General features: G+C 33.8%; 1 long non-coding RNA gene across 1 annotated transcript in view; it reads left to right on the forward strand.

Moving 5' to 3' along the window:
* Positions 1 to 23471, forward strand: part of LOC125963888 (uncharacterized) — a 59004-nt gene extending 35533 nt beyond the window's left edge. The window contains exon 4 of the long non-coding RNA XR_007476315.1: positions 23379 to 23471. This is a non-coding gene — a long non-coding RNA (uncharacterized LOC125963888). The remainder of the gene's footprint in view (positions 1 to 23378) is intronic.
* Positions 23472 to 23918: the final 447 nt, after the last annotated feature.

A 23918-nucleotide genomic window follows, 5' to 3' on the forward strand; every position in this document is an offset into this window, starting at 1 on the left:
AGTTGTCTGACTAGAAGGTAAATGAGAAGAAAAAAACTCAGACCTCTTAATATCTTCCACCATCTTCATAAATGTACTGATGAAAAGGAAGCAAGGGGACAAAAGACCTAATTATAAAAATATAGCTCTATTATCTGTGCTGGAAACCAAATCTCTTAAAGAAATTGCTTCCATGTATTTTATACAATTTGTACTACATACTACTTCATATCCTAAACGCATACATTTTAAAAAAGAATAAACATTTTAAGGAAGAAACCATGATTTATATATTTGAGTGAGCAGTATTAATTTTTAGCACTGGTTAAGGTGTGATTTTAAAATAATGTGGTTGTTTTTAAAGGCTTCACATGGAATCCATTCTAACTTCTCTATTATTCTCAACTAGCATAACTTAGTCAGTTATGATCAATAATTTATATCATGTTTTAATGTTTAAGCTAGTGGAGAAAATATTGCTTATTTTTATTACCACTGGAAACTAGTTAGCAACAGCTGTCTTCATTCAAAGACCAGCTATTCATTAAAGCAATAGTTCTCAGAAATTTGCATCACCTGGTGGGCTTGATAAACCAGAGATTGCTGGCCCCCAGTCCCAGAGTTTCTGATTCAGTAGATCTGAGGTAGAGAAAGAGAATTTTCATTTTTAACAAGTTCCCTGGTGATGTTCTTGCTGCTGGTCCTGGGATGACAATATGAGAACCACTGCTGTAAAGAATAATTGTTCTCATACTTACATCTGAAAAAGTTACCTTGGGAAGCCATGAAATATACAGATCCCTGTGTCTGCTGTCTAGACATTCAGATTCAATAGAATCCTAAATAGTTAGAACTACAGTTTAACTTCCTCAAAGTACTGAGGGGCCACCTAGTAGGTATATCCATTTAGTTATTTATTCAGCAAATATTTATCTAGTTTCAGCTATGTACCAAGTACCATTCCAGACCCCAGGGATGTTCATGGTAAACAGAACAAACATGATCCCTTACAGGCTGGCATGTTAGGCTGGGGTGGGCAAGGAGACAATCATGTATTGCTTGTAATAGCAAAATCTTGTAAACCCTACCTGTCCCTAAAATATTCATCTGTACACTAGAATATTAAGTAGCAGTCATTTATCTACACACACTGATGTGGAAAGATCAGGGCATATTTTTCAGTTGGAAAAAGCAAGTTCCAGATCAGCACATAAAGAATGGTACAATATGTATAAAATCAAAGTTAAAATAAAACTATGTATGTCTATGAATACATTGATATCCATTAAAAAAGTGTGAAAAACATAACAAACTAACAAGTGTAGGTATCGGTACTGAGAATACTGATTTTTTGTTTTTTATTATAAGCAAAATATTCATATGCTTTTATGAAATTAAAAAGTATTACAAAGTAGTGGGTAAGACAATAGAAAATTGGGCAAAGTGCTCTCCCTCATAAAAGAAAAACTAAAAATGACAATAAAATGATTAACTCTCAACATTAGTCATCAAGGAAATACACATTAAAATATCCCTAAATACTTATTTAGACATCGTATAGATGCAAGTAGGAAGAAAGTACAAGCTTTGCTTGCCTGATTCAAAAATGATTACATGGGCTTCCCTGGTGGCGCAGTGGTTGAGAGTCTGCCTGCCGATGCAGGGGACACGGGTTCATGCCCTAGTCCGGGAAGATCCCACATGCCGCGGAGAGCTGGGCCCGTGACCCATGGCCGGTGAGCCTGCGCATCCGGAGCTTGTGCTCCGCAACGGGAGAGGCCACAGCAGTGAGAGGCCCATGTACCACAAAAAAAAAAAAAAAGAAAAGATTACATAGGAAACGTCAGACCAGGATTTGCAACCAGATCTTAAACTGTCTGCTATACTCACTACATAGAAACAGACTCACAGAAACAGCCTCAACAAACCCATCACCTTCAGAGTCTGCATCTTGCTTCCTAAAGGATATTTCAGGGAATGCTTCTATGGAATTAGTCTCAAAACTAGTCCTTCACCTACCTTCTCCTTTCAACCATGACTTGCTCTCCTGTACTCCTACCATCTAGCTTTTGTAAAACATGACAGCTTGATGAGGAAATTTTTCCAACATGTAACTCTCACCAATGATTTCATCCCAATCCCTCTCCTCAAGTGTGCCATCTCTGATCATTTAGTAAAGAATTCTCTGTTTGACATGGCTTGTAGGAGGCAGTAAATGTAACTCATCTCTTGTTATTCCCCTTATATTGGAATCTAGTTATAATTAAGACACAGAGACAAGTATATAGAGATAGAAATACTGATAAATCTGATACAGATAATCAGAAAATTTTAGATCTGTGGCCAAAGATGCCTTGATAATATTTCATCCCAATATTAGATTTATGCTCCCAAACACTGCTGCAGCTGGAAAATTGAACTTAAAGCAACAAAGCTTGCTATAACGAATTTATTGCATGGCTAGAGAGAAGACCCTAATGCAACCTTCTGTGAATGGACCAGCCACCAGCAAGATAAGTCTCAATTAACTGAGTTGGCAGTCTCAGTGCCTTCTCTCAAATTTTCCAATCTTTAAAGATATTCTTCCCCAACTGAGGAGTTAATTAGGAAAGAAAAGCTACAAGAGATACCTTATAGCACAGCTTAGTGGTTCTCTAACTTCAGAGAGCATGAAAGTCACATGGAGAGCTTGTTAAAACACAGGCTGTTAGGTCCTCACACCAGAGTTTCTGATACGGCAGGTCTTGGGTGGAGCCTAAGTAATACTGCTGCAAGCTGGTTGGTCATCAAAGTTGAAGAACCACAGTAATAGTGCATTAGAATCATCTGGGAGATCTTTTAGAAAATACGGATGCTTCAGCTCTATCGAAACCAATTAAATCTGTCTCTGAAGGTGGGGCCCCATTCACTGGGGTTTGTAAATTCTTTCTAGGTGATTCTAATATTCAGCTTTTTCACGTCAACTTGAAGTAGTTGTGTTACATAGATACTTGAGGCCAGGAAAATTTAAGTTTTAATTTGTCTCTTAATTTTCTCTTAAATTTTAAATTCACATAACTTAGTCACTGGAGGCATATATTTCTGAATACTCAGAAGAGAAAACACAAGTTTGTAGCTATAGATTTTTTTTCTTTTTTTCATAGATATATATTTTTAAAGATTTTCCATATATAAGGATGTATATACTTTTTTGGCATTGCAAAATGCCAATAATAGTTTCCCTTATTTAAATAAGAATTGTTTCTCATTTTTATAAAGAAGATAAATTTACATTTATACTGATGTTTTGAGTATTCACTTTTTCTTTAAATATTAAAATTTTACCAGAAACCATAGAAAAGCACTGCTTTGAGGTACCTTTGTTAGGGGCATTTATATAAAATTCATGTAAACAAATTTAGCTTAAGATGATTGCTTTCATTTTGAAAAAAAGTAATTTTTCTCTTTTATTATGAAAAACATAATACACACTATATTAAGAGTAATAACAGAGAAGCAAACTCCTGAACAGCAGTCAATCAATTTAAGAATTAAGGCTTGCTTTCAAAGCTTCAAGGTGACCACCAATGAATCACATGGGAAGTAACTAATAACATAAATTTTGTATTTATCATCCCTTTGGTATTTTCATAGTACTATCACATTACTAAATAGTCTTCCAAATTGGATGTAAAAGCTGACATTCCCTACAGCAGTATATGATTATCCTCTTTGCTTGAAATCCTAACCAATCTTTGATATTGTGCAAGGAGTTGTAAGTCCTTAAACAGCCTAATTCTTATAGTGTGTGCTATAACTTAATAGAGGAATTTAACTTGATTCACAATTAAATTCATGGGACTTCCCTGGTGGCGCAGTGGTTAAGAATCCGCCTGCCAATGCAGGGGACACAGGTTTGAGCCCTGTTCCAGGAAGATCCTACATGCCATGGAGCCACTAAGCCTGTGTACCATGACTACTGAGCCTGTGCTCTAGAGCCCATGAGCCACAACTACTGAGCCCGCATTCCACAACTACTGAAGCCTACGTGCCTAGAGTGCAACAAGAGAAGCCACCGCAAAAAGAAGCCTGCGCACCGCAATGAAGAGTAGCCCCTGCTTGCCACAACTAGAGAAAGCCTGCATGCAGTAACAAAGACCCAACACAGCCATAAACAAATAAATAAATAAGTTCATATACTAAATAAAAGAACAAACCAGTAAATATAAAGAAAATTAATAACTAAAATTTCAAGGGATGGTTTATCTCAAGGGCCTTCAGAATGTGTCTGGTCTATTTGGTTTACCATGAATATCCTTCTTTATGATCCCTCCCACCCTTAGATTGCAACACAGATAGAAGTGGATCACTTGCTTGGTAACCAAATTGCAAAATCCTACCTACCCATAATTTAATACTTATATCAGTCTGAAACTGATTACAAGATGTTAAGAACATAAAGTCTATTAAACACCAATTTCTTGCAGCAGTTGGTCACTAATACCTCCTTCTTATTGATCTTATCAACATACACTGTATTATGTGGTTAGTTTCCCATGTATTTAGGGGATATTAGGATGCTGTATACCACTTGTAATAAAATCCAAATTGTGTAGTATGGCTTACACTACACCTTTATAACCACATTCTCTGTGTTTCAGCCTTGTTTTTTTCAATTTCTCAAACATACCATGTTTTTTTGCCTCTTAAATAGCACAGTATGTTCTTACTTTGTAAAGACACCCACCCTCTGAATTATAAATGGGTAAAAAAGTGCATAGTGGTGAATTTTCATTGATATTACCTGTTACATTTGTCATGCTTTGGACTTTACCCCCAGGGAACTGCATATTCCAGGTTCCTCTTATCAATGTCAAAACAGGATCCATGACATCTTTTTGGCACATCTTACATCTTCATAACCCAAAGCAGTCTCTTGCAAACTAAATGCATTTTATTTCTCTTGGTTTCCTTCTGTTTATTAAAGAATCGATGCTTTCCTTTACACAACTTTTTCCATAGTCTGGGTTTCATGTTGGAGTCCTATGCACATAATATTTTTACACCTTCTTGCCCCTTAATAATGATATTAAAAATCTTATATTTTATGCAGCTTACCAAATTTTATACCAATGCATTCATATTTTATCTTTTCAAACTTGAAAATAATAGTAGATCTTATCTTGTTATATGCTTACGTTTAATTTCTTTTCATGTTTCCATATTTCTGCTATATTATTTTCTGGCTTGTGTAAGATTAAATGATGAAATTCTCTTATAATACTAGTTACTTCTTATTAAGTGTTGGCACTGGGTTTGGTGTTCCACAGTTATGATCCCATGCATTCTTCACAACAACACTGTAAGCCAGAAATAATTATTCCCAATTAACACAGAAGGAAATTGACCTCAGAGAGGTTAAGTAATCTATTTAAGTTTGCTAATAAATAAACCTAGTGGGTCTGTTGATTCTAAACCAAGCTGCTAGCCACTAAATTCTGCATTTCAATCTTTTTAGACCATACCCACATCCACAAAATGTTATTGACACATTTTACTTATAGTTTTGCTTCTACCTGATATTTTCTAGAGTTTCTTTCTCTTTCTACCTCTCTCTCGTTATGATATATCCAACATAGAAACCAAACCACTATTCCTTTTTAAATTATATATTAATATGAGAAAAAGATACAGAGTCAGATGGGCAAATAGATGGACAGATGGAGAAGAACTCTGAGTTTGATCTGTTTGTTTTATGATACTGTAATTTTCATATTTTTTAATTGCTCAGACTTTGAAATTTTTAAAAAATAAAGTGAATAGATATAAGTGAAAGTTCATTAGGAGGTCTTTGTGTTATCCTAGGGGGCACCTACAATGTACCTACCTCTTACTGTTGGCCCAGTGGATTATCAGTTACATATTAAGTATAGATTTTGGCATTTCATACAAGGAAGTGATTGCTAGTAGTCTTTCCACTTTAGGGCTAGTGTTTGGGTCCAGCTTTAATGTCCAGCATCATAGAGTTATGATGAAGGTGTGTTCATGCTAGTCAGGCAGGGAGAATCTCAGTCTCAGTCTCTTTCTCTCTCTCTCTCTCTCTCCCCAACCTCCCTTATTCCTTTCCTCTCTCTGCCCTAGTTTTTGTTTTCTATCCTTGCAACTATATGCACTGCTAATTGGAGGGGTTATATACCTGGCTATCTAATTTAAAAGTGTATCAGTTATTTAGGAAGGTTTTTTTTTCCCCCTAAATTTGAGGGAGTTTTGTCTTGGTTTAGAGGACATTGAATAATGTAATAGAGTGTATCTTCACATTTAGTTTTACAGCAAAAACACACAAAAAATCTCTTACATTAAACTCTGGTAAAATGTGATTAGCTATTAAGGTTTATCCTTTTATCAGACTTTGCCTTATCCAAGAGAGTAAATCTGAAAGGGAAAAGATGATAGAAATTCTTGTTTAGAATCTCCTTCATACAAGAGGGATGCTTAAACTAAATTGTATGTTCTTATTATTCTTGAAACTGGTTGGCATTTGTTGTTCACATAAAATCCAATGCTTTTAAAAGCTCTCAGCAGGCTTTAAGATAACTACCATGGTCTGAGAGTTAACCAAGTTTGGCCACACCATGAGGCCATTTATATTTATAATTGGGAGATACATAGTTTATTTTTGAAGACTCTACCAGTATATACTCACCAGTAATGGTAAGTACTAAGCACCTTCACTGATCTTTATTTCCTTGTGAAATAAATCTCACGCTAGCATAGAGCCAGAAACTTAAGAGCCCTTGGGTAGATCTGTTTCCTCACTAGAGTCTCCATGTTAGGCTTAGACTTAATACAGCTTGGACTTTTAATGTTGTCTTCAGAACTGGTCTCTTTGTTACTAAATATATATGTGCAGTTAAAAAAATTAGAGAATACTATCTGGGGCAGACATCATAAGTTTGCTCACTTAGCACCCATTCCTGGTTTTACTTCAGTAGAAACCTGGTTTTGCTTCAGTAGAAACATAAAAATCCTTGTCTTCTCTGGCTGGTTTTACTTCAGTAGAAGTTTTTGCCTGGTTTTACTTCAGTAGAAACATAAAAATCCTTGTCTTCTCTGGCTCTCTTGAAGCTAGAATGACCAATGAGGTGTAATAAATTCTCATACCACAGCCTGTTCCACCTTCCTCCTGTATCTGCCCTGAATGCCAGCAAGGTGACTGGAGCTATAGAGCTATTGTGCTTACTAGTAACTTCCAGGGAAGGGCATAGGGAATAACAGATGTCTTGGCTCCACTGAAAACCAGACCAAACTCTTAACTACCTACCTTCAGACTACATATTACATATATATATATATATATATATATATATATAAAAATTAAGCATATTCTCTTAAGCCACTATAGGTGGTTTCCTGAAGTTTAAATTAATTTAAAATAAAAAAATCTAACAGCTAATATATCTAACATAATATGAACTAAGTGATACTGCTTACCTAGTTTATTAAATAATGAAAATACTAGGTCCTTAACCATGAAAGAAAATTGAAGCTAACAGTGAGAAAATTTTCTATAGTCCAGTTTTGAGGTGAGAAAGAAAATGTGGATTCTCAAACCATTTATTAAAAATAATCATTTTTTAAAAAAGTTTCTCTTTGTCAGTATTAATATGTTGGGCATTTGTTGGTTGGCTTCATATCATTTATCCCACCTCTTTTTCTTCCTAAGAGTACCTGAAATTTCCCACCTGTAATATTTGCAAAGGATGGATTATTTCACCTCCGTTTCTGGGGGTGCACTAAGATTGACTAAATCCAATTAACATGACCCATTTCCCGGACAAGGTAATTTTTCTAGATAAGTACATACGAAAATATCAGGGCAAGTAGTGTTGATACATCACAATTACCTGGCTTTGATTTGGCTGTTACGGAAACAGACTCTCTCTTACCTGCTGTATATGAACATGGGAGCATTTGGTAGAAGATGCTAGCAGCTAAATTGGGAATACAAAGACAGAGGGGCCATCACGGAATGGAGGCATGGTTAAGGAAAAAGATCTGAAAGGGAATGAACTGTGTCCTGGTTATATTGCTGGGACTCAAGATATCAGCCTATCTTGAAACTAGAACAATCCATACATTGCACAGTGAAGTGTTCAAAATTTCCTTTATTTTAAAAGTTTGAATGAGTTGAGTTTCTATTACTTGAAACAGAAAGACTCCTAAAATATACATTATCTGCTTGCTTTGTACAGTATCAAAATAAAGGGGATTATAATAGTTTTTGATATTTTGTCACTATTATAATATTGTGTCCTCTTTCTCACTCTCGCTTTCACTCTCTTTCTTTTGCTACATGTGGCTAAATGAAAGTCCATTCTGTTTTCTTGGCTAATTTTACAGTGTTGTATAGGGGGACAAGCAATAAAATGAGAACTACAATATTACTCTTTAAATTCACTGTCCTGTACATGTGTTTTTTAATCATTTGAGTCAAGAAATGTAGGGAGAGAAAACTTGATCCAGTTTATACTTGAAATTTGGATCAAGCATAGATCAAAATTACTTCAATCCTTGAACCATTCAGTAAACTCATCTAATAAATTCAGTTTACTTTAAAACTTCAAATGGGAGTTGAAGAAGATGGTTTCCAACTTTCTGACAGTAAGGCCTTGCCTTCCTCACTTCTTTGTACAGGCCTTTCATAGGCTGAGTCCTACATAGTCCCTGAGCCAAGATACAAAGTATTTGAGAACACCCCTCTGCTTTGAAGGTAAAGTGCAAAATTAGTCTTATTGTGGAAAGTCCAATATACATTGTGTGTAGGAATAGTCCAGGGCGTCTCTGTGAGCACTCTCACATAAACTCACTGGACTTGGCAGACTGGTAGTAGTTGTACATGACCAAGTTTTTGATCAGCACTGAATCTGGAGCATATGTTCTCAAAATCAGTTTACTTATCTGATCCCTGAGAATCTGTATTATTCTATGTGGTCACCCTCTCAGAGGCCAGGCTTTTGGTTCTCAAAATTTAGTGTGTGTGAGTATCACCCAGGAAGGCTTGTTGAAAATGCAGATTCATCCATGCCATCTTCCCCAGAAGTATCTGCTGAGGTGGTTGGAGAATCACAATTGAGAAATATTAGGATAGGCATCCCCAGTTTCCAGATACTAGCTATTTAAAGCTGGATAGACTACCTAAAACCTTTACACTTCAAACACACTTGATTTTAAGCTCTAATAATGCCTGAAGAATCTCATTTCTGCTGTAATATTTCCTTCAAATGAGATGTAATTGGGTAAAGATTCACAAGCAGAACACTTTCCTCTCAGAATAAAGCAAAGTGGACTGCCCTCTCTCTCATGCCATGGAAGCAACTCCTAAAGATGAGAAAAAGAAATATCCTATTTTATCTTCCTTAAGAAGCTCGAAGTCTGCTAAAGGAAGTAAGAAAAAGTTCAAGTGCCTATAATAAAATGAAGAAATTTATACACTGTAAGAAAGAAAATAGTGCTATGGCAGTTCAAAGATAATGGAAAGAATGTTCAACTTAAGGTTGTCTTACAAAATCAATGTTTTACGCAAATGCTTCTCTTTTGGTGGTCTTTTACTTGTTTTTTAATAGCTCTGCTCTAGGAGTCAGGTAATCAGCATGAGGTACCAGTGAGGTATCAATTGCCTAAGAGCAAATTTACAGAGTTTAACACTGTATACATTCTTGAGATCTGAATCTTACAGAAACTTAACATCTACTTCTTGAAAGTGTGGTTAATACTGTATGAATTCACCTTCAAAATTAGCACAACCAAGTGAAAAATATTGAAGAAAGTAATGAATTAGCCAAGGAATTTGTGAATGGTCTAATTCTTGTTTGGAGGAACAGTGGCAGAAGAAGGAAAGAAATGGAAACATTTTTGTAAAGTAAACTGAGATGGACAAATAGATAGGATGGACATGCCATATAACCACATAACTAATGGACCTTTGGACAATGATTCTAGTAATAGAGGTACCATTTAAAAATAAGATGATACAGCATTCTCAAACCGTAACAACCTCAAACTAAAATTGAATAGTCATGTTCAGAGCATTCAGAAGAGTGTATCTGTATGGAGAGAGAGACAGAGACAGAGACAGAGGGTGAGTTTGGTATAGTAATAATGGTCTTCTCAGATATACCAATATGATTGAAAACTTTTTGCCTGTAGTGTCATCTTTAAAATTGAAAAATGAAATTTTTAATTTTTCTGTATTGATCCACTTTTTACTGCTTAGCTTTTTAAATAGTTTGTCCTCTGACTCATTGCTTTATTCATTTATTAAATATTGTAATGCAGTTCACTAGACTCTGCCCTATATACAGGAGAATTTAAAATCACGGTACCAAGCTTTATAATAAATAGTGCTATATGTTATAGCAAAGCATTTGAAATACAGTATAATATTAATAGAAGTGGATATATAAATTAGAGTGGTAGCACAATAGAGGAAAAAAGACTGTAGAAAATGGGGAGATAGTAATCCAGCAAATAAAGACTTTGTAGAAGACATCTTAAGTGATTTCTAAGATTTGCCAAAATATATATGGAAATATAGTGATTCCATGTTCTTATACATTTCAAAATAATTACCATGATAAATCTAGTTATGACATGTCACCATGCAAAGGCATTACATAGTTATTGACTATATTCCCCACACTGTACATTTCATACACATGACTAATTTATTTTGCAACTGGAAATGTGTACCTCTTAATCTCCTGCACCTACTTCTTTCCTCCCCCACCCCTTCTCTTCTGGCAACCATCTGTTTGTTCTCTGTATCTATAACTCTGTTTCTGTTTTGTTATGTTTGGTTTTTTTTTATTTGTTTGCTTTTTAGATTCCACGTATAAGTGAAATCATACAGTATTTGTCATTTTCTGTCTGACTTATTTCACTTAGCATAATACCCTCTAGATCCATACATGTTGTTGGAGATAGCAAGGCTTTACTCTTTTTTATGGCTGAGTAATATTCCATTGTGTATAAATACCACATCTTCTTTATCCATTCATCCATCCAGTGGGCACTTAGGTTGCTTCTATATCTTGGCTGTTGTAAATAATGCTGCAACGAACATAGGAGTGCATATATCTTTTCTGATTAGACTTTTTATTTGCTATGGGTATATACTGGGGGTGGAATTTCTGGGTCATATGGTAGTTCTATTTTTAATTTTCTGAGGAATCTCCATTTGGTTTTTCAAAGTGGGTGTATCAATTTACATGCCCACCGACAGTGCACAGGTGTTCCCTTTTGTCCATATTCTCACCAACACTTGTTATTTGTTGTCTTTTTGATAAGTCATTCTGGCAGGTATGAGGTGATATCTCATTGTGGTTTTGATTTACCTTTCCCTGATGATTAGTGATGTTGAGCATCTTTTTATGTGCCTGTTGAGTACATTTATGCCTTTGTTCGAAAATGTCTATTCAGATCCTTTGCACATTTTTCAATCAGGTGGTTTGTTTTCTTTATTTCTTTTTCTTTCTTTCATTCTTTCTTTTTTTTTTTTTTTTTGATGTTGAATTGTATGAGTCCTTTTATATTTTGGATATTAACCCCTTATCAGTTATATCATTTGAAAATATCTTCCGCCATTCAGTAGGTGACCTTTTCATTTTGTTGATAGTTTCCTAACATAGTGTTGTCCATCAATCATACTTCAAAAACAAACAAACTTATAGAAAAAGAGATTAAATGTGTCGTTGCCAGAGGCATGGAAGTAGTGGTAATTGAATGAAAATAGTCAAAAGGAAGAAACTTCCAATTATAAGGTAAATAAGTACTAGGAACATAATGTACGACATGATAAATATAATTAAAATTGCTGTATGTTATATATGAAAATTGTTACAAAAGTAAATCCCAAGTTCTCATTTCAAGAAAAATTTTTCTATTTCTTTAGTTTTGTATCTATATGATATGATGGATGTTCACTAAACTTATGTGATAATCATTTCATGATGTATGTAAATCAAATCTTTATCCTGTACACCTTAAAAATAAATAGATTGTACATATCTTTCAAATATATATATATATAGATTGTACATATCTTTCAAATATATATATACACACACACACACACACACACACACACACACACACACACACACAAGAAGACCTAAAAGGAAAAAAATGTGTGGAAAGTAATCGTGTCATGAGAGATTGAGAGATATGTGGACTCAGTATAATAAAGGCAGAAAACCTGAAGTTAAATAAAACAGTATTTGTTCTTGAAGTTTCAAATTATTTGGTTATAATTGGTTAGGATGGTTTTATTTTCAATTATAGTAATTTTGTAGGCTTTGTTATAAATAGGAAATTTGACATATGTCAGTTTATAAATATTATATTGTGGGTCAATGTTGATTATTCTTTCAGAGGATGCTATTATTCAGAATGGATTATATAAACATTATATCTTAGTTATTAACATATGGTATAAAAATTTGATATAGCCTTTCAGTAGGAGAAATATATGACAGAGAGATAGAATGTCTAAAAAAGGGCACACAATGTCAGTTAAATCATAGTAGGTTTGTCCTTTCAAGGAAAAATATTTCTCTCATGACTCAGAGCACATTGTAGCACATTTCCTTCAAAGTCATAGAAGTCAGGGACATATTTCCATTAACAGACTTTATGTATTTTTTGACATTAGCTTTACAATTTTCTCAAAAATAATGCTAAATTTCTGTGAAATTTTAGCTGAATATCAGGTTTGAAATCAGAACTAAGTGAAGAAACTAAAGAATTGCCACAACTACTAATTACAGAATATATAAAATTTTCCTTACTTCAAATTGTAAGTTCGAGGTAAATATGATTTTATCTTTCATTGATTACATAGAGTAAATTAAAATATTGTGAAATGAATCACAAGGGCAGCTGATTTTCCTTTTGTCCAGTAGCATAAATGGTGTGATGTTTGTGAAGATGATTTCCCCAGATTCTAATGTGGGTATTGTTAAGATGTTTTCACTTGTATGTGAGAATTTTAACAACCATAATGTGACTTCCTCTTCATTGAGAGTTCAAAAATCTATCTTCTTGAACACCTTTAGATTGGAGAAAACAAAAAAAAGATTTCAAATAACAAACCTAACTTTGCACATCAAGTAAAGAGAAAAAGAAGAACAAGCAAAGCCTAGAGTTAGCAGAAGTAAGGAAATGACCAATATCAGAGCAGAAATAAATGAGACAGAGACCAGAAAACAATAGAAAAGATTAACAAAACTAAGAACTTAAAAAAAAAAAAAAGATAAAATTGATGCATCTTTAGCTAGACTAAGAAAACAAGAAAGAACTCACATAAATAAAGTCAGAAAATAAAGGGAAAATACTACAGTTTATACCACAGGAACACAAAGGATCATAAAAATTACCATGAACAATAATATGCCAACAAATTGGATAACTTAGGAGAAATTGGCAAATTCCTAGAATCATACAACTTACTAAGACTGAATCCTGAAGAAATAGAAAATCTGAAAAGACCAATAATGAGTAAGGAGATTGAATCAGTAATCAGAAACTTTCCATAAAGAAAAGCCCAACACTAGATGGCTTAATTGGTAAATTCTACAAAACATTTAAAGAAAAAACGCCAATCCTTCTCAAACTCTTCCAAAAAATACAGCAGAGAATGCTGCCAATCTAATTTTTTGAGGCCAGCATCTCCCTGATACCAAAGCCATATAAGGACACTAAGAGAAAAGAAAAGGCCAATATCCCTGAATAATGAATAATAGATTCAAAATTTCTCAGAAGACTACAATTCAGTAGAACTCTCAAAGAATCATATGCCATTATCAAGTGGTGTTTATCCTTAGTATGCAAGGATGATTCAACATATGCAAATCAATACATGTGTTATGCCATATTAGTAGAATATAATATAAAATTTATATGATCATTTCAATAGGTGCATAAAAAGCAGTTGAGAAAATTCAACATCTTTTCATATTTAAAAATCTCAACAGAGGTTTATAGAGGGAATGTACCTCAATATAATAAAGGTCATATATGACAAGCCCGCAGCTAACATCATACTCAAAGATAAAAGGTTGAAAGTTTTTCCTTTTAAATCAAAAACAAGACAAGGTTGCCCACTATCACCACCCCAACTAAGCATGTTGCTGGAAGTCCTAGCCAGAGCAGTTAAACAAAAGACATCAAAATCAGAAAGGCAGAAGTAAAGTTGTCTGTTTTCAGATGATATGATCTTATATATAAAAAACCATAAAGACGCCACTAAAACTGTTAGAGTTAATAAATGAATTCAGTATAGTTGTAGGATACAAAAATCAATATAAAGACATAAGTTGCACTTTTATACACTAACAATGAAATATCTGAAAAAGAAAACAATGCAATTTGCAATAGCATCAAAAGTAACAAAATAATTAGGAATAAATTTAACCAAAGAGGTGAAAGATCCATACACTGAAAAGTATAAGCCCTTGAAGACACAAAATAAATGGGAAGTTATTTGTGTTCTTGGATTAGAAGAATTAGTATTTTTTAAATGTCCATACTACCCAAAGTAATCTACAGATTCAGCATAAAATCTGTGAAAATTTCAATGGCATTTTTCACAGAAATAGAAAAAGCAATCCTAAAACTTGTATGGAACTATGATAGTCTCCAAACAGCCAAAGAAGTCCTGAGAGTAAAGAACAAAGCAGGAGGCATCACACTTCCTCATTTCAAATTATATTACAAAACTACATTAATCAAAAGATTATGATATTGACATAAAAATAGACACACAGACCAATGGAACAGAATCAAGAGTCCAGAAATAAATCCTCACATATACACTCAACTAACATTTGCCAAGAGAGCCAAGAATACTCAATGTGGAAAGAATAGTCTCTTCAATAAATGGTGTTGGGAAAACTGGATAATCATATGTGGAAGAAAAAAATTGGACCCCTATCTTATACCATTCACAAAAATTAACTTGGAATAGATTAAAGACTTAAACATAAGGCTCCAATCTGAAGAACTCTTGGAAGACTACCATGGGAAAAACCTTTCCATTGGTCTTGGCAACAATTTTTTTGGATATTACACCAAAAGCACAAGCACCAAAGGAAAAAATAAATGAGTGGGACTGAATCAAACTAAAAAAACTTGGCAAAGCAAAAGAACAATCAACAAAATGAAAAGGCAACCTATGGAATGAAGTAAAATACTTACAAAGCATCTATAAGGGGTTAACATCCAAAATACATAAGCAGCTCATGCAACCCAATAGCAAAAAAACAGTCTGATTAGAAAATGGGCTGAAGAGAATTTTCCAAAGAAGACATGTCAATAGCCAACAGGTACATGAAAAGATGCTTAATATCACTAATCATCAGAAACACAATGAGATATCATTTCACATCTGTTAAAATGACTATTTTTAAGAAAGACAAGTGCTCAAAAGTGAAGGTGAGGATGTGAAGAAAAGGGAGCCTTTGAGTGCTGTTGGTGGAATTGTAAATTGGTGCAGCCACTATGGAAAACAGTATGGAGGTTCCACAAAAAATTAAAAGTAGAACTACCATATAATCCACCAATCCCATTTCTGGATATATATCCAACGAAAATGAAATTAGAGTCTTGCAGAGATAGCTATACTCTCATATTCATTTCAGCATCATTCACAATAGCAAAGATATGGAAATAACCTAAGTGTTCATCAACGGGTAAATGGATAAAGATGTGTTTACGATGGAATATTATTCCTCCATGAGAAAGAAGGAAATCCTGCCATTTGTGATGACATGGATGGACCTTGAGGCCATTATGCTAAATGAAATAAGTCAGACAGAGAAGGACAAATACTGCATGATCTCACTTGTATGTGAAATCTAAAAAGCTGATTGACAGAAACAGCAAGTAGGCTGGTGGTTGCCAGGGGCTGGGAAATGGGGAAAACAGAAAGATGTTGCTAAAGGGTAAAACCTACTAGTTACAAGATGAATGAGTTCTGGAAATCTGTTGGCATGGCAACTATAGTTAAAAATACTGTATTACAAACTTGAAAGTTGCTAAGAGAAGAGACATGTTTTCACCAGACACACACACACACACATACACGTCATTATGTGAGGTGACAGAGCTGTTAAGTAACTGTATTTTGGTGATTTTTTTTGTTGTCGTTGCTTATTTATTTGTAATTGATTCTTCCTGCTTTTATAGATGTTAAGGGCATAGGTGGTGAGGATTAAACGAGATAATGTATTGTGTCAGTTTGGGACTGAGGTCAGCTTGAACATTTTACATCATATATGTATATCAAATCATCATGTTGTACACCTTAAACTTATGCAATGTTATATGTCAGTAATATCTCAATAAACGTGGAAGAAAAGAATATATTGTATATATCTTAACTTGGCATTTTATAAACATAGTTTCATGTACACATTGTAGAAGATACTTATAAAAATAAATATATTCTGTAAACATCGCCATGATATTAATATCTTTGTATGTTCTTTGAGTTCTTACAATTGTTTTTGCTCTGTCACTTTAACTTGCTTTGTCTCCCATATTCTCTATCTATGTTTACTTTGGTTAGTTGCATAGGCATTCTGTTTTGTGATGCAGTGTCCCCTATAGCCCTCTTTTTAAAGCAAATGTATCATTTTTCCTGTCTTTCAATATCCACATCAATATTTTTCAAATTTAAATGAAAATGCTTTTTACTTTAGAAACACATCTATTTAGACACTCTGATTCTAATTATGCACAAATGATTAGACATTTCTGTCAATATCGTAAAACCTTGAGCTATATTTTAATCAATAAATTAGTATTTTTACATCCATTTTCCAGAACTGATTATGTAGTCATTTTGTATATGCATGCATAACTCTTAAGATATATAAACACATGGCAAACTGGGTCATTGTTATTCATCGTATGCATTTACAAGAGACAGTTTTTTTTATCATTGACAATTATCTTAAACTTAACCTCATCATAGTCCCAAATGACTTAAAGTCATGTTAAAATAAACCTCTAAATATAATAGCAGAAAAACTTTCAAATTCTAAATAATTATTTAAAAATTATTTGGGTCTAAATCTAGCTAAATATTTGTATTTAAATAACTTAAAATTATGTAATTTAAATACTATATCACATAAAATACACTGAAATATGATTATAAAAATTATCAGATTCATTTCCTGGTATCTTTTTTTAAAAATTACTATTTTCCTACTATTTTAATAAACATCCAGAGGTTTTTCAGTTTTTATCCCAATCAAAATAGTACTTTTAAATACAACTGAAAAACAAATTAGAAATTCTACTATTCAACTAGTACAGAAATGCCAAGAATACCTAGATGAATTATTGTATTTATTTACTATGTTTAAAACTAAAACAAAAACTGATTTTTATCTTATAAAAGGATAGCAAATTTTGCTTAATAGTCAATTAGTGAAGAAATATTATTTCTTGCATTTCGAGTATTCTAGAGCTAAACATTCTATTCAACTTGTTTTCTAAAGGTAGTCCAAAAAGTTGAATATTTTAATTTTGACTAAAGCATTTCTACAGACTTCATTCTTCATGCACAGTTATTCTTCTGTTGTCCTGCAGTCATTTGAAATCACAAGGGCATAGTTCCTATAGCAAGTTAAATTCTGGTAGGACAATCAATACATTTTAGAGCTTATGCAAGATATTAATATACTATATTTTGTTATGCAAGATATTAATATACTATATTTTGAACACTGTCTGCAGCCATTCCTTAAAATGAACATAGAGGAGAATTTTGCCAGTATCTAAAGACTTATCTGTTAAAATGTCAAAAAATATATTTGAACCATCAATTTAATTGAAGATAAGTCTTAGCCTACTCTTTTCCCAAAACAGTGTGGGAGGGAGGGGGGTATAGGTTAAGAACTTATATTTAGTGCTAATGAAAGAATCCATTTTTGTTCTAAAAGCATCTTGACATCACTCTGAGATGCAGTTTCCTATCAGTTTTGCTTGAAAGAGGCTATGACTTTGCCTGAATAGAAAACCAAACCAAACCAAAGCATAATCATCTGAAACATAGGTTGTATCAAATAAATAAGTTTTAGACAAATTATAATTTTGGGGGCAGACTGCCTAGGCAAGCTAATTTCAACTTATACTTTTGACCAAACAAAACAATTATATAGGATATAAAATTACGAACATCATTTTAATTACTTTTCCAAAGTTAGAGAATTCCATACTGTTTATGAATTCAGACTATAATGGATCTTCATTTTCTTCTTTAAATTATAACCTTATATGTTGAATATGCTTCATTTTAAAAAAAAACCTCATGATCTCACCGTTCAAGATACTGGAGAAAAATAAAATTTAAGTTAATTTTACTTCTCCTACTTGTATTTACTTAGATGATATAGTTTAATTAGTAAAGGAAAGTCTGGTCAACAGGGGCAGGTAGTAAATATGTCTAATACAACTTTGAATGCATTTGGATATGAGGATGAGAATTGATGTAGCAAAGGAGGTCCTAGAAATATCTGCTGTTAATGTGACTGAAATTTACTCATATAAAGTATTATCACATTTTAGAGACAATACTGATAGAGATTGTTCCATTTTCCTCTTCATGTTTTTCTTGGATCTTGATCAGATAGTATCTCAATTCAAAGTGGAAGTATAATGACAATACAAATAAGATCCTCTTTTCCTTTTCACCATTGCATTACTTCCTTGTGATGTGTGATGTATAGTGTTGAGATTAACATAGTTAATGAGAGATGACAGAAGGCAATGAGATACCAAGTTTTGTAAATGCTAGATGTGAAAAGGAAATTCATACAAGTTGAATTCAAAAGAGGCATCTTTCATTTCAACTTTTGTTTATCCACTAGGAAAGCTACATCCACATATGTCAATAAGTATCCCTATTAGCTGTGTCTTAAAAGTGCATATAAAATATCACTGTATTTCAACAACTGTCGTCACCTGATATTTTTTTTAAGTCACCTAATTAATCTGTATGTCTATACAAGATTTTACTAACACTAATAATTTAGCATTTACATAGGTGCCTATTGGTATATATCACTTGGAGAAAATTTAGATTATTCCTTGCAATATTATTTATATGGCGCACAGTATCACTGGACCAATAAACTCATCTATTTTAATATTCTTTTTTTTTAACATCTTTATTGGCGTATAATTGCTTTACAATGGTGTGTTAGTTTCTACTGTATAACAAAGTGAATCAGCTATACATATACATATATCCCCATATCTCCTTCCTCTTGCGTCTCCCTCTAACCCTCGCTATCCCACCCCTCTAGGTGGTCACAAAGCACCGAGCTGATCTCCCTGTGCTATGTGGCTGCTTCCAACTAGCTATCTATTTTATATTTGGTAGTGTATATATGTCCATGCCACTCTCACTTCATCCCAGCTTACCCTTCCCCCTCCCCGTGTCCTCACGTCCATTCTCTACGTCTGTGTCTTTATTCCTGTTGAGCCCCTAGGTTCTTCAGAACCATTTTTTTTTAATGATTCCATATATATGTGTTAGTATATGGTATTTGTTTATTTGTTTTCTCTTTCTGACTTCATTCTGTATGACAGACTCAAAGTCCATCCACCTCACTACAAATAACTCAATTTCGTTTCTTTTTATGGCTAAGTAATATTACATTGTATATATGTGCCACATCTTCTTTATCCATTCATCTGTTGATGGACACTTAGGTGGCTTCCATGTCCTGGCTATTGTAAATAGAGCTGCAGTGAACATTGTGGTACATGAGTCTTTTTGAATTATGGTTTTCTCTGGGTATATACCCAGTAGTGGGATTGCTGGGTTATATGGTAGTTCTATTTTTAGTTTTTAAGGAACCTCCATACTGTTCTCCATAGTGGCTGTATCAATTTACTTTCCGACCAACAGTGCAAGAGGGTTCCCTTTTCTCCACACCCTCTCCAGCATTTATTGTTTGTAGACTTTTTTGATGATGGCCATTCTGACTGGTGTGAGATGATGCCTCATTGTAGTTTTGATTTGCATTTCTCTAATGATTAGTGATGTTGAGCATCCCTTCATGTGTTTGTTGACAATCTGTATATCTTCTTTGGAGAAATGTCTATTTAGGTCTTCTGCCCATTTTTGGATTGGGTTGTTTGTTTTTTTGATACTGAGCTGCATGAGCTGCTTGTAAATTTTGGAGATTAACCCTTTGTCAGTTGCTTCATTTGCAAATATTTTCCCCCATTCTGAGAGTTGTCTTTTTGTTATTATGTTTTCTTTGCTGTGCAAAAGCTTTTAAGTTTCATTATGTCCCATTAGTTTATTTTTGTTTTTACTTGCATTTCTCTAGGAGGTGGGTCAAAAAGGATCTTGCTGTGATTTATGTCAAAGAGTGGTCTTCCTATGTTTCCTCTAAGAATTTTATACTGTCTGGCCTTACATTTAGGTCTTTAATCCATTTTGAGTTTATTTATGTGTATGGTGTTAGGGAGTGTTCTAATTTCATTATTTTACATGTAGCTGTCCAGTTTTCCCAGCACCACTTATTGAAGTCTTTTCTCCATTGCATATTCTTGCCTCCTTTATCAAAAATAAGGTGAATATATATGTGTGGGTTTATCTCTGGGCTTTCTATCCTGTTCCATTGATCTATATTTCTGTTTTTGTGCCAGTACCATACTGTCTTGATGACTGTAGCTTTATAGTATAGTCTGAAGTCCGGGAGCCTGATTCCTCCATCTCAGTTTTTCTTTCTCAAGATTGCTTTGGCTACTTGGGGTCTTTTGTGTTTCCATACAAATTGCGAAATTTTTTGTTCTAGTTCAGTGACAAATGTCATTGGTAGTTTGATAGGGATTGCCTTGAATCTGTAGATTGCTTTGGGTAGTATAGTCATTTTCACAATGTTGATTCTTCCAATCCAAGAACATGGTATACCTCTCCATCTGTTTGTATCATCTTTAATTTCTTTCATCAGTGTCTTATAGTTTTATGCATACAGGTCTTTTGTCTCCTTAGGTAGGTTTATTCCTAGATATTTTATTCTTTTTTTGCAATGGTAAATGGGAGTGTTTCCTTAATTTCTCTTTCAGATTGTTCATCATTAATGTATAGGAATGCAAATGATTTCTGTACATTAATTTTGTATCCTGGTACTTTACCAAATTCATTGATTAGCTCTCGTAGTTTTCTGGTAGCATCTTTAGGATTCTCTTTGTATAGGATCTACAAACAGTGACAGCTTTACTTCTTCTCTTCCGATTTTGATTCCTTTTATTTCTTTTTCTTCTCTGATTTCTGTAGCTAGAACTTCCAAAACTAGGTTGAATAATAGTTGTGAGAGGGGACAACTTTGTCTTGTTCCTGATCTTAGAGGAAATGGTTTCAGTTTTTCACCACTGAGAATGATGTTGGCTATGGGTTTGTCATATATGACCTTTATTATGTTGAGGTAAGTTGCCTCTATGCCTACTTTCTGGAGGGTTTTTATCATAAATTGGTGTGGAATTTTGTCAAAAGCTTTTTCTGCATCTATTGAGATGATCGTATGGTTTTTCTTCTTCAGCTTGTTAATATGGTTTATCACATTGATTGATTTGCATATATTGAAGAATTCTTGCATTCCTGTGATAAACCCCCCTATTTCATGGTGTATGATCTTTCTAATGCTGTAGGATTCTGTTTGCTAGTATTTTGTTGAGGATTTTTACATCTGTGTTCATCAGTGATATTGGCCTGTAGTTTACTTTTTTTTGTGACATCTTTGTCTGGTTTTGGTATCAGGGTGATGGTGGCCTCATAGAATCAGTCTGGGAGTGTTCCTCCCCTGCTATATTTTGGAAGACTTTGAGAAGGATGGGTGTTAGCTCTTCTCTAAATGTTTGATAGAATTCACCTGTGAAGCCATCTGGTCCTGGGCTTTTGTTTGTTGGAAGGTTTTTAATCACAGTCTCAATTTCAGTGCTTGTGATTGGTCTGTTTATATTTTCTGTTTCTTCCTGGTTCAGTCTCAGAAGGTTGTACTTTTCTAAGAATTTGTCCATTTCTTCCAGGTTGTCCATTTTATTGGTGTGTAGTTGCTTTTAGTAAACGCTCATGATCCTTTGTATTCCTGTAGTGTCAGTTGTTACCTCTCCTTTTTTATTTGTAATTCTATTGATTTGAGTCTTCTCCCTTTTTTTCTTGATGAGTGTGGCTAATGGTTTATGAATTTTGTTTATCTTCCCCAAGAACCAGCTTTTAGTTTTATTGATCTTTACTATTGTTTCCTTCATTTCTTTTTCATTTATTTCTGATCTGATCTTTATGATTTCTTCCCTTCTGCTAACTTTGAGGTTTCTTTGTTCTTCTTTCTTAATTGCTTTAGGTGTAAGGTTAGGTTGTTTTTCTGAGATGTTTCTTGTTTCTTGAGGTAGGATTTTATTGCTGTAACCTTCCCTCTTAGAACTGCTTTTGCTGCATCCCATAGGTTTTGGGTTGTCGTGTTTTCATTGTCATTTGTTTCTAGGTATTTTTTTATTTCCTCTTTGATTTCTTCAGTGATCTCTTGGTTATGTAGCAGTGTATTGTTTAGCCTCTATGTGTTTGTATTTTTTACAGATTTTTTCCTGTAACTGATATCTAGTCTCATAGCATTGTGGTCAGAAAAGGTGCTTGATACGATTTCAATTTTCTTAAATTTCCCAAGGCTTGATTTTTGACCCAAGATATGATCTATCCTGGAAATATTTTAACATTTTTGGCACATTAAACAAATACTACTTTACTTGAGAGTATATTAAATTTATAAATTGGTCTAGAAAATATCTAAATAAAATGATACTTGCAATGCAGATCTGGTCTGAAAATAACTACATGTATCAGAAGATTTTAAAAAATGGTAGAAATTGGTTCAATGAAATAACCACAGTCAGTTGCCAAAGAATTAAATTAGTTTTCCCAAATATAAGTAGTGAATCAGATTGAGGCCACATTTGTTACAAGAATAGGAATTTGTGCAAGATCAGGATTTCAGAAAAAAAAAAAAAAGATATTTTAAATAGTAATTCTCTGTTCATTTTGACTCTTTGAAGGGTAGCAATGGAAAATAACTAAAACCTTAGATGAGGCGTTAGCTCTGGAGTTTCATTTGATCTAATTGATGGCTCAAGATAATATTTATAAAGCTCCCAACAAATGGTTTGGCTTACAGTAGGTCTTTAGTAAGAAATGGTTCCTTTACCTTCTGGGTTTAGGAGACAAAGTAGAAACAGAGCCATGTCAGCTGCAATTGTAAATCATAGGTCATGTTTCTACTGTTGTTTTTTTTTTTTGCGGTACGTGGGCCTCTCACTGTTGTGGTCTCTCCCGTTGCGGAGCACAGGCTCCGGACGCACAGGCTCAGCAGCCATGGCTCACGGGCCCAGCCGCTCCACGGCATGTGGGATCCTCCCGGATCCCCTGCACGAACCCGTATCCCCTGCATCAGCAGGCGGACTCCCAACCACTACGCCACCAGGGAAGCCCTCTACTGTTTTATAATAAGCTTATGAGGACAACAATAACTCTGTAAGTGTTTCCATATTATCTCATTAACTATTTGATGTGCTTTATAAAGTGAAATTTTGTGAAATAGCCAATTTTGCCTTGATTTGGTTGATAATTTACTTTGATTGAGATTGCATTGGATTTCTAGATAAATTTGAGGAAGAATTCATATCTTAATAAGGTTACATCGCTCCTCCATGATTATGGCATATCTGTTATATTCACATCATTAAAATTAATTCATTGTTCTTAATTCTAAAGATAAGCTGTATTACTTGAGTTCAATTTTTTGGTGCATTTTTACAAGTTGTGCAATTCCATGGCTCAGTTTATTTCTTCATGACAGAGACATATATTATAGTTATTGATTTTTTTA

Source organism: Orcinus orca, chromosome 3, assembly GCF_937001465.1.
Source record: "Orcinus orca chromosome 3, mOrcOrc1.1, whole genome shotgun sequence".
Taxonomy (NCBI): domain Eukaryota; kingdom Metazoa; phylum Chordata; class Mammalia; order Artiodactyla; family Delphinidae; genus Orcinus; species Orcinus orca.